Raw genomic sequence first — 12,408 nt, 5'->3', positions numbered from 1 at the left:
AAAAAAAAAAAAAGAATTATTTTATTCAACTTTATTTATTTATTTAAATTTGATGAGAGAGAGAGAGAAGGCAAGTGAGAAAGGAAGCCGCCAGGTCTGGGACTCAAACCACGGTCGGTCATGTGCAAGTCCAGTGCCCTTAACCACCATGCCACCTGCCAGCCCTGCTTTTTTTTTTTTTAGAATTATTGTATTGGGACCAGCAGTTAACATAATGGTTATGTCACTGGACTCGCATGTAGTCAACTGCAGTTTGAGTCCCAGACCCGGTGGTTTAAACTCATGCTGGGCACATGTGCATGTATGCCCAAGATCCTGAGAGGAGAATGGAGGAGAAAGGATTGCGACATAGCCATCCCCCATGGGGGGTGATTTCTCACTTTCTGTCTCTCTGTCTTTCTGGCGGGTGAATGTGCCCTACAGCAAAAACCCCTCCAAAAATAAAAATAAAAAAGAATTATTGTATTTAATTTTATTCATTCTCATCATTTTATTTTATTAAGGTTGACAAGAGAGAAACTGAAAGAGAAGGAAAGTGAGAAAGTGAGGTGCCAGGTCTGGGTTTTGAACTGCAAAGAGCCATGTGGGAGTCCAGCTGTCTTAACCACCACGCCACCTGCTGGCCCCAGACAGGTGGGACTTTTAAGAAGTAATTATGTCATGAGGTCTCTGCCCTTATGAATGGATTAGTCCCATTATTGTGGGAGCGGGTTTTAAATAAAATTTGAGTTTGGCTTTTTTCTCTCACTCAACCACCAGATACATCCCCTTAGTTTTGGACTTCTCAGCCTTTATAACCATGAACCACATAAATTTCCACTTATTATAAATTACCCAGTCCATGGTTTTCTGTTATAGCAACACAAAGCAGTCTAAGACAAATGGGAGCACAGAGTATAAACATGACTGACAAATCTTATTCTGTGAGTTATGAAATGGTGAAGAATTCTCAGTAAAAGATGGCTGCTTGGAGCTAGGCAGACACTGCAAAAGATGTCTAACATAGTCCACCTACTGAATGACAGCACACAGAGAAAGACATGATGGTTAGGAAAGGCAAATGCAAATTCATAGATACTTGCTATCATTCCAACTTACTCCAAATAGTCAATATTCTATCTATAGGAATATGATTTGGGTTTCAATAAACTATAGGCCATAGGTTAGCCCTGTTATTCCCAAGTCTTTAAAAATACTTACTATACTCCCACCCTGGGCCAGCACCATAACACAGTGAGTAAGTACTATGTGTAGAAAGCTGAATCCCACACAGCCAACCTCGGTTCAAATCCCAGCCCTGGTGGCTTGGAAAGCGTGCTGAATAGGTGTGCCCCAAATCCATGCCCCTCCTGGAGGGTGCTTTCTCTCTATTTCTCTCTCTCACAAGTGTGCATACCCACTGGCAAAAAAAAACAAAATTAAATCTCAATCCTATAACATTTTAAAGCGAGCAGTCACAGAGTATGTAAATTTAACATATTTAAATATTATTTATTAGTTTATTAAGGCATTTTATATTAACATTTTTATACCATGCGCACAATAAAAATATAAAATTTGGGGGCTGGCAGGTGACGTGGTGGTTAAGGGTGCTGGACTCCCACATGGCTGACTGCGGTAAGAATAAATAAATAAATAATAAAGTTAAATAAAATAATTGTTTAAAAGAATAAATAAAAGTTTAAAGGCTGAGGAGCTGGCAGGTGGTGTGGTGCTTAAAGGCTTTGAACTCCCACATGACCCACCATGGTTTGAATCCTGGACCTGGCAGCTTGCTCTCTGACTTTCTCTCTCTCTTTCTCATTCTCTCTCTCTCTCTCCAAACTAAAATAAATAAATAAAGTTAAGTAAAAAATGATTGTTAAAAAAAGAGAAAAAACGTAAAGGATGAAATAAGCAAGATTTGTAAGTGTCTTGCTAATTACAGCCTCATATTCTCCTTCGTTGTCTAAGTCCATTTTTCAAATAGTCTTGAAATTCTTGAAGTTTTGGCAGCCAACTCTTGTCAAATCTGATTACATAATTGCTTTTATTTCATGTGGCCGACAAAAATTCATACCTAAAAGTAGCTTAAGTGTTGGCTCTGCTGTTTTCCTATCTATAATGTGTACTTTCATGATTGGTTCTAGGGGACTTCAAAAAGTTTGTGGAAATTGAAATTAAAGTGGAAACTTATTTTGGTGCAAAAAAAATTGAAATCCATGCACAGTTTTTTCCATATGCATTTTCCATGAACTTTTTGCAGATTCTCTCTTATTAACTATCAACCATGGTTTCTTAGGAATTATTTTCAGATATAAATTGGACATTTTTGTGATGTTAGAGCTGGAAAGTATGATCTGTAAGTGTATGTAGCTGAGCTCTCATAACTGACATGTATTGTGACACACTATAGGTGAAGTGTCCTTGGACCTAAGTAAGAGAATCACTTTGGAATCCTGTGCATTGTGGAACTTCCCCTACTCTCTAGAATTACCCACAGACCAGACAAATTACTGGGAAGTAAAAGTAGTTAATGATACAAAACCATTCACTTTCATGGGTCCCTTCCCTAATTTATTTGAGACTATTTTTTTTTGTTTGTTTCTTTTCCCTACTTCTTTTGCCTCTCTGTCATATATCCCCTCATGGTGGGTGGGGCTGGGGTGGCTATGGGCATCTTTTTGGATCTAATTGGAAATTGAATGAAAGATACATTTAGTTTGGGTTTACTGGGAAATATTTAAATGTAAGTCATTGTTGGTCATACTTGTGTAGGAATGGTTTCCAGGAGTATCTTTACTGCCACCGTGCCAGTTGACACAGCACAGAAGGTGATACAAAGGTACAAGGCTGGAGATCATTTTGTGACCTGAATGTGTCCAACCATACTGGGCACAAGAAGTATTGTGTGTAGTGGAGGAGAAGTGTAAAAGGTCTGTGCCCAATATCACTCTGTGGAAAGTCAGTTTAATCATGAGACATGCAAAATCCTAAGTAGAAGATTTGGTTCTCACTGATGCCTCCTTGAAATGGAAGTTTCTACTGACAGTTGATTAAACCAGCTATTCTGTTATTGCTAAGTAAGGAAAACTTATTCCAAACCTGAAAGAGTGGTATATCACTAACCCTCTTTTGCCCCTCTTTGAACTGGTGAATTCTATGTTTTAAGCACTGTAATTCTTATTATCAAATTCTCTTAGGCTAAGCCATATAAGATTGCCATTTATATAGCTCAAAAAGGGTCTGACATTAGCAAATTCAGAGGTTCACCTGAATATGTCAATTAGATGCATTCAACTTCAAGTAAAAGATACAAGAATCAAATCAACATAAATAGGGGCTGGCAGGTGGCATGGTGGTTAGGGGCACTGGATTCCCTCATGGCCCACTGTGGTTTGAGACCTGGACCTGGCGGCTTGCTTTCTCACTTTCTCTCTCTCCCTCTCCAGTCACGTTAAAATTGATGAATAAATAAATAAAAATTAATTCTTTAAAAAAATTGACAGAAGTAGTAAGGAAACTTATTGTGAGGCCATTAACAGACTCACAAAATTGTCTAAACAGCTTGAGAACTAAACTTGGAAAATAGGCAGAAATGAAAAGGAGCAAGACTGAATCAAGATCATGCTACACAGATAGACTGCGTAGGAAGCCGCCTCTGGTCTCATGCCATTGGACACTTGACATCACTACTGTAAAACACCAGTCGTGGTTTCTCACTGCTAGACTGCTGGACCTGTGGCACCTATACCACCTCATGACACTCAGAGTTTTGTTCCTTTGTATAGTCCCTCAAGATTCAAAATGGGAAGCTGGAATTGTAGACCTATAGCACATGATCATGTATTTACTATGAGGTGATTAGATAATAGACAAAGAACAAAGTTTATTTCAAATACTCATAAACAAAACACTAGACAGACATATATCCAGGACTGGCTCCATGTCTCAGCAGGATTGTAGTGCTTAAAAGAAACTGGATCCCCCATGGCAGGCAGTGTTTAGATACCTGGTGCAGGCAACCAGAAAGGTGCTGAGCATGCTCAGGTGTGCCCAAGATCCAAGGTAGGTGCTGGAGAACTGGAGGAAGCAGATGGAGGCATAACCAGACCCTGTGGAGGGTGCTCATTTCTCTCTCTCATTTGTGTGCACTTGGATTCTTTCATGAATAAAGAACACATTTTTTAAAATTATCCAAATTTTGAGCTATCCTGTGATATGGTAGTTAAGGAGGTTAAATCTCACATGGCCGATGGCCATGTTCCAGAACCAGTGGCCTGAAAAACACTCCAGGCACATGTGAATGCAGCCCAAAGTCTCAAAAGGATGAAGAAATGGAGAAGAGGTTATGGTAAGACCATTCTGTGTGTGGGGGTTGGGAGGGGAGTGCTTTCTCACTTTCTCTGTCTCTCTATAGCGAGTGCATGCACCTTCTGGCAAATAAAAAAATAAATGTATGGCCAGCAGTTGGAATGGTGGTTAAAGCACTGAACTCCCACATGGCTGACTGTGGTTCACGTCCTATACCTGGCACCTTGTTTTCTCACTTTTCTTCTCTCTGTCTCTAATGACTTGCAAATTAAAATAATAATAATAAATAAAATAAAATAATTATTTATAAAAGTAAATGTAAAATCTCCAAATATTATTATTGTTTTTGACTTATGTAATTATGCATATTTTTTTAGGTACTGGAAGGTATGTGCACTTGCCAGAGCTAGAGAAAGAGAGAGAGAAAGAGGAAGAAAGTACTTCCCAATGTATTACACTGCAACCTATGCTCAATTTTTTCTTTTCTTTTAAACAAATTATTTATTTTATTTTATTTATTATCATTATTATTTTTTTTAATTCGACCAGAGAAGGAGAAAGCAAGAAAGCAAGCTGCCAGGTCTGGGACTTGAACCGCAGTTAGCCATGTGGGAGTCCAGCACCTAAACCCATGTCACCTGCTGGTCACATTCTCCATTTTGTCATCTTATTGGAATTTTGGGCACCCATACACATATGCCTTGCATGAATTTCAAACTGCCATTGTCCATGTGAGATCTGGCTCCCTTAACCATTAGGCTATGGGGCCAGCCTTATGGATATTTTATTTTGTTCTTCATTAACACATTTCCATATTTTACATATTATTACATTATATATGATGAGTATTCAAAATGTTCATGGAAAAATGTGTTTTATGAAAAAAATGCACGAATTTCAAACTCTTTTATTTTTAGAGATTTTTGCTATAGGGCACATGTGCTCACCAGTGAGACAGAGAGAGACAGACTGAAAGTGAGAAATTACACCCCCAGGGGGGATAGCCACATGCAACCTCTTCTCTATTCTCTCAGAATTTTGGGCAGGCATTACATGCACATGTGCCCAGCGTGAGTTTTAAGCCACCGGGTCTGGAACTTGAACCACGGTTGACTATACTAGAGTCCAGCGACATAACCATTATGCCATTTGCTGGTCCCTCAAATACAGTTTTACACCAAGATAAACTCATATTAACTTGTTACAACATGTCTGAATAAGATCTAGTTTGAGGGGGCTGGCAGGTGGTGTGGTGGTTAAGGGTGCTGGACTCCCACATGGCCAACTGCAGTTTGAGTCCCAGATCTGGTGACTTGCTTTCTCATTTTCTCTCTCTCTCTCTTTCTCTCTCTCTCTATCCCTCTCTGCTTAAATTAAAAATAAAGTTAAAATATAATAATTCTAAAAAAAAATCTAGTTTGAGGCACTAAGAAGGATAAGACATCAGTTTGAAGAGAGCCTCCTATCAGAGCAACATGAATTCTGCTAAAATTGAAGCAAGAATAAACATGAAATTTATGGTGAATGTTGGGCGGAAGAACAGTGAAATCATTGATGCTTTACAGAAAGTTTATGAGACAATGCCCCACAGTAGTTTACAGTGCATACCACATTTTAAGAAGGAATGAGGTGATGAATGTTGAAGATGATACCTACACTGACAGACATCAATTTGTGAGAAAAATTTAATCTTGTTCATGTTCTAGTTGAAGAGACCAATTAACAGCAGAAACAGGAGCCAACAAAGATATCTCAGTTGGTTCAGCCTACAGAATTCTGACTGCAATATTGAAGCTGAGAAAATTTTCTGCTGGATGGATATCAAAACTATTGCACCTAGATTAGCGGCAAACAAGAGCAGAGCTTTCAATGGATTTTTTTTTTTTTACATAAAATTCAAATGCTTTATTCAATTTTGTAGATCATCCCCTTGGGCCAGGCTGTCATTCCAGACATTCAGAACCCAGCCCAAAATTCAACACAGCCTCTGAGCTTCTTTCAGACTCTAAGAGAGTGAGCACATCACCCTCGTGCATGGGGCCTTTCACGTTACGGATAATGGAGCGGCTGGCATCGTCCATAAATTCCCTGTGCACCTGCCTGCAATGTCCCTGCGAGCCAGTCCTGCCCAGTACTTTGGTGACACTGGCCAACTTGATGGGCTGTGCAAGACTCATGTCCATGATGGCAGTACAGTGATGGCTGTCTGGTGGAGAGCAGTATTTTTTTTTTTTTAAGAGAGATTTTTGCTATAGGGCATGTATGCTCACCAGAAAGGCAGAGAGCCAGAAAACGAGAAATCACCCCCCAGGGGGAATGGCCATGCCTCAATCACCTCTACTCTATTCTCCTCTTGAGATTTTGGGCATGCACACACACCTTCCCAGTGTGAGTTTCAAGCTGCCAGATCCAGGACTTGAACCAGTCTTCTACGTGAGAGTCCAGCAACATAACCATTACCCATCCGTTGATCCCTCAGTGGAATTTTAAAAGTATCATCAAGGTCTTGGACTATTTCTTCAAAAACCTCTAATAGGATGTGACACATACCTTGACCAGTATGATACTGAAGACAAAGCACAATCAAAGCAATGGCTACCAAGAGATGGACGTGCTCCCATCAAAGCAAAAGTGCACTGGCCAAGAGCAAAGGTCACGGCAACACATTTGGGAAATGTTCAAGTTATTTTGCTTACTGAATTGCTGGATGGCCAAAGAACATTAACATGATTATTATGAAAGTGTTTTGAGAATTTTAGCTAAAGCTTTAACAGAAAAACACTCAGGAAAGTATCACTAGAATGTCCTTTTCCATCATGACAATGCTCCTGCTCATTTCTTTTATCAAAGAAAGAACTGGGAATTTTGATGGGAAATTATTAGGCATCCATTTTATAATCCTAATTTAGTTCCTTCTTTTTTTCTTTTAATTAAAAAAATTAAAGCAGACCCACTTTTTCTTCAACTCATAATGTAAAAAGTGCATCATTGACCTGGTTAAATCCCCAGCATTCTCAATTTTTTAGAGGTAGACTAAATACCTGGTATCATTGCTCATCTAAGTGTCTTGAACTTGATGAATCTTATATTGAGAAATAGTTTGTCTTTTTTTATTGTTAGCTTTTAATTCCATTTTTTTTTTTTGTCAATGAGATTCTGTCATGGTGTAAATAAAGAGGTACAATGTGATAGCTCTTGATTTAAGGCCCCACTTTCACTTCCACACCATGTCATTTTGGATAAGAGTTACTTAACCTCAATAAGACCTGTTGAAAACAAAAAGAGATTATCTACCTCACATGGGTCATTGGTTGGGGATGAGAGGAATGGGGAGAAGCCAGCAATTACTAAGTGCACAGTAACACATATTAGTCCCTGAGATGAATGCTTCACACGTAGCAACTCAAATCACAAACTACAGGTATGATACGGAAGACAGGGGAACTGGTAATCCTTGGAAGCACAGATACTACTTTGAAATTCTCTGGTCAGCCAGAACCTGGCAAGAAACTGATGGTACAATCAACAGGGAAAATGGTGGAGGGTTCAATAGAGTAACCATTTATAAGGGTGCTGACAGGGTTAAAAGAAACTAATAAGGGATGATAAAGCTCTGCAGGAGAAGTGACAGTGGGGAGCCAAAAGGGACAAAAGCAGCAACTGGCTACTAAAACCCAGAGAGAGACCTATAATTGTAGGTGAGGCTGTCTGACTCCACTGTAGCCTTCAGTAGAGGCATGGTAGAAAGGCTGGGGAATAAATACCCAGTATTACTCCCCTTTTGACCTTAAGTCTCCAGGTATCTTCCATCAGCTGAACCCAACTATAATAGAAGCCAAGTAAATGTTACCTGATGCGTCAGGGAGTAGGTAGAAAAGAGTGGAAAGTGGATCCAGAAAGATAAAGAAGAGTTATCTGAAATTATAGAAAAAATGTTATTTCACATGTGTACTCATTTGGTGATCAAAGAGCTTCAATCCACTTTTTTGGAGACCAAGGAATTATTCTAGGTTAGGCTTTACTTTAGTACCTGCTCTGCTCAAAATTGTAGCTCAGGAGTAATGAGATTGACATGTTTTGTTCAATTCTGGTTAAAACTTCAAGACCTATTTAGTAATTAAATTGTTCAAAGTTGAGTATATCAGTTTTTTAGAAATGTCCCCTTCCTCAAGCAAGAAATGTTTTCTCTCAAGAGTTAGGCAAGCCATTCTGGAGCATGGTTCTGATTAGCAAGCTGCTGTATCCCCCACTCCATCTCATTTTCATGGACCCTGACAAAACAAAGCTAATCTTGCCATTCACTCCGTTTTTCTGGATGCTATTATCTTCCTTTCTCCAAGAAACACTTAACCCCAATTACATGAAGCCAGGAATAGCAATATCTAGGATGAAATTACAAATTAGCTCTGCACTAGGCTTCAACAATGTTAAAACTGGCCTTGGAGAAACCAGCAGGTGGAGTGGTAGTTGAGGCACTGGAATCCCACATGGCTGATCACAGTTCAAGTCCCAGACCTGGCGGCTTGCCTTCTCATTTTCCCTCTCTTGCTCTGGTGAGTGCACATGCCCTATAGCAAGTTAAATAATCATAATAATAGAATTAAATAAATAATTCTTTTTTAAAAATTGGCCTTGGAAGAGAGCAGGTTGGAAGCAAATAACATAGGTGGTGATGATGAGGAGGATGACAATGATGATAATAACAACAACTATAAATCCAAATGTATACATAGTATTATGTGTGTGTGTGTGTGTGTGTGTGTGTGTGTGTGTGTATGCATCATATTGTAAATTTCTTGTATTCATCTTTATATTCCCATAGTGGTTGGAAGAATGTCTTAGTTGTGTAACATTTTTGATGAATGCTGACAGAATTGAATTGTGAAAAAGAATCAACACACTTCAGAGCAAAAAAGGACTAATGGGGTTCCAGTAGGTGGCAAGATGGTTAAGGCGCTGGACTCCCACATGGTCGACCACAGTTTGAGTTCCAGACCTGGCGGCTTGCTTTCTCATTTCCCCTTTCTCTCTGTCTCTCTCTGGTCAAAAAAAAAAAAAAAGTATATGTATGCATATATATATATATATATAATATAAAATAACAAATAAATAATATAAAATAACAAATGGACTTAAATAGATAAATTATTTATTTTTAAAGAGGACCAGTGAATCCAAGTCCTTTTTTTTCCACAGTAGAAAAAATCGAATCCTAAACAGGTTGGTGGAAATGCAGTACTGGTCCCACTATAGAAATCAAAGAATAAACAGGTAAAAGCAATTGGAACTGAGGTAGAGGTGTTTACTAAGTAGTGTTAAAAACAATGGAAAGGAAAAATGCACATTGTTGAAAAACCCATGTCCATCAGTCTCAAAATCATTGAATTTTCCTTTAAGTATTTCTCAAATGCTTTCTATCCTGCTATTATTATACTGATCCATGCTCTCATTTTAGATAATCTAATCTAAAATGTTAATATTCATATGTAGGAAAGCAACTTGCTCCAGATCTTCGAAGAGATGCATTTCGTTCCCTCTAGGAGCAATTTTGAAATTTTGCCTGAAGTGAGGACAGGCAAACACTGTCACTGCCTTCCCTTTCTTGGCCTCCTTTCAGCTAGAATAGCCATGTGGGTGGGTTCTGACCAATGCAACCTTGGTGTAATTCTGCTAGTAGCATAAGGGAACGTATTTTGCTTCCTTAATAAATAAGAAACGTATAATCTTTATCTCTCTTCCCCTTTTCTTCTGCCTTGAATGTAAACTTTATACCTAATGGAGTATGACAACTAGGAAGCAAACACTAGCGAGCAAAGGGTGGAGGACTAGATAGAATAGCCTGTGCTCAGGTTCTATTCTGGAGTATGATAGAACTGTGAGATACTCTCTGACAATGTTAGATGATAATACCGTTAAACATAGTATTCAACATTAAAGGTCAACGCCCAAATAAGGGAGACATAATGTACGCCCTTAACATCAGTGCACAAAAGGGTGGGGTGGTGGAAATTTCTTGCTAACTTAATCGGAACCAGGAAAGGAGAAAAGAAAGAAAAACAGAAATGTAAATAGACCATGCAAAAGAAGGTAGTAGTTAATATCCTAATACATCAGTACACAACCAATGCATATCAAACTAAACTCACCCATTAAAAGACAGAGGTGGGCCAGACAGTGGCATGGTGGATAAGGCAGCCGGATCCCATATGGCCAGTTGTGAGGTTCCAATCTCAGACCCAGCAGCTTGAAAAACACTTGGTGCATGCCTGTGCATGTCCAAAATCCCAAGAGGAGAAATGGAGAAGAAGGAATTGCAGAAATTGCAGGGGAGTGCTTTCTTATTTTCCTTTCTCTCACACTTGTACCTCTAGCAAATTTAGAAAAAATGAAAAAAGACAGAAATTGTAATCAATTTGATTTTGAAATAATATGAGAGACATACTTAAACAAGGTTCACAGAGAGTTAAAAATAAAGGGATACAAAAATATGTAGCAAGCAAATACAAGTCAAAATGAAGATGGTATAGTTATACTAATATCAGATAAAAGAAAATTTAGTTGATAAAAGCATTAATATTATAGAAACAAAGGTAACAATGTGTATTGTACAAAGAGATACTGGAATGTATAAAAAAAAGTATAAAGTAAAAAAGCAATCACTTTGTGACGTTGGACATTTTCTTTTCTTTATTTGCCAGATGGTGCGTGTGCTTGCCAGAGAGAGACAGGAAGAGAAAGAAAAAGGGAACATGTGAAAGCACCCGTCCCCAAGGGGAATGGCCATGCCATAATCGCTTCTCCTCCATTTCACTCTCCTTTTGGGATTTTGGGCAGACATGCACATGTGCCTAGTATGTTTTTCAAGCTGCTGGGTCCAAGGTTAGAACTACACAGTTGTCCCTGTGGGATCCAGGCGCCCTAATGATCATGCCACCAGCTGGCCCAGGAATTTTCTTTCTACTACTCCCCACTCAACTGTAAATAAATGCATTTTTTTTCACATTTCATAGGAAATTAGTAAATGGGGTGAACCCTACGGGCTGGTGGCTAAAACATGGCCTACTGTGTGGTTAAAATTGCAGCTCCAAGGATCAGCAGATGGGATAATGGTTATGTTGCTGGACTCCCATGTAGTTGACTACGGTTCGGTGCATGTGTATGCATGACCAAGATCCTGAGAGAAGAATGGAGGAGAAGTGATTATGGCATGGCTATCCCCCTTGGGGGGTGATTTCTCACTTTTTGTTCCTCTGTTTCTCTCTGTCCTGCTTGTGAGGCATTCTATAGCAAAAATCTCTGTACAAAAAAAAAAAAAAATCTAGCTCCAGCAACTTGAAAAATTTGCTGGAGGAAGTTCTGCATGCCTGGAATCCCAGCTGGATAGAGAAATGAAGAAGGTATTGAAGCATGACTTTGTCCCATCGGAGGGTTCCCTCTTCCTCTCTTCATCTCTCTGTCTCTGGTGGATGCATGTGCCCTCTGGCAAATTAAAGAAAAAGAAGAAGTTAAAAAAGAAAAATTAATACATGATAATTATAGAAAAATTTAGACAATGCTGAAAGCAAAAGAGGAAATAAAAATTAGGCTTACATTTAGAGAAAATCCTATTAACATTTTATGCATATCTTTCCAGATATTTGATGCACATGGACAAATACAGATTTTTAAAAGAAATTTCTTACTGTGTCATGATCCTCCTGCCTCAATCAGGGACCAGGGATCACAGACGGGCACCACCTTGCCTAGATTTCATGTCGGTCAGAGAATTGAACTTTGGCCTCCTATGTGGCCTTAGCCTATGGAGCAGCAGCATCTTAACTCAGCTGCCACTATGGACAAACCTATATTTTATTTTTAAAACAATGACATCATAGGCCCAGATACAGTGGCACAGGGTGCCTTGCATGAGGCTGGGGCTGCATAGGAGGCCCAGATTCAATCCCCAAACCAACTTAACAGACCAGGTGTTTGGCATGTGCCTGCAACCCACGGGGGTAGGACAAGAGGATCATGAAACACAAGAGCAAATAAAAAATCTCTCTCATAAAAAATAAATAAATAAAAGATGGGACCAGCAGGTGGCGTGGTAGTTAAGGGTCCTGGACTCCCACATGG

Source organism: Tupaia chinensis, unplaced genomic scaffold, assembly GCF_000334495.1.
Source record: "Tupaia chinensis unplaced genomic scaffold, TupChi_1.0 Scaffold000208_1, whole genome shotgun sequence".
Taxonomy (NCBI): Eukaryota; Metazoa; Chordata; class Mammalia; order Scandentia; family Tupaiidae; genus Tupaia; species Tupaia belangeri.
Note: the sequence above shows the minus strand (reverse complement) of the source record.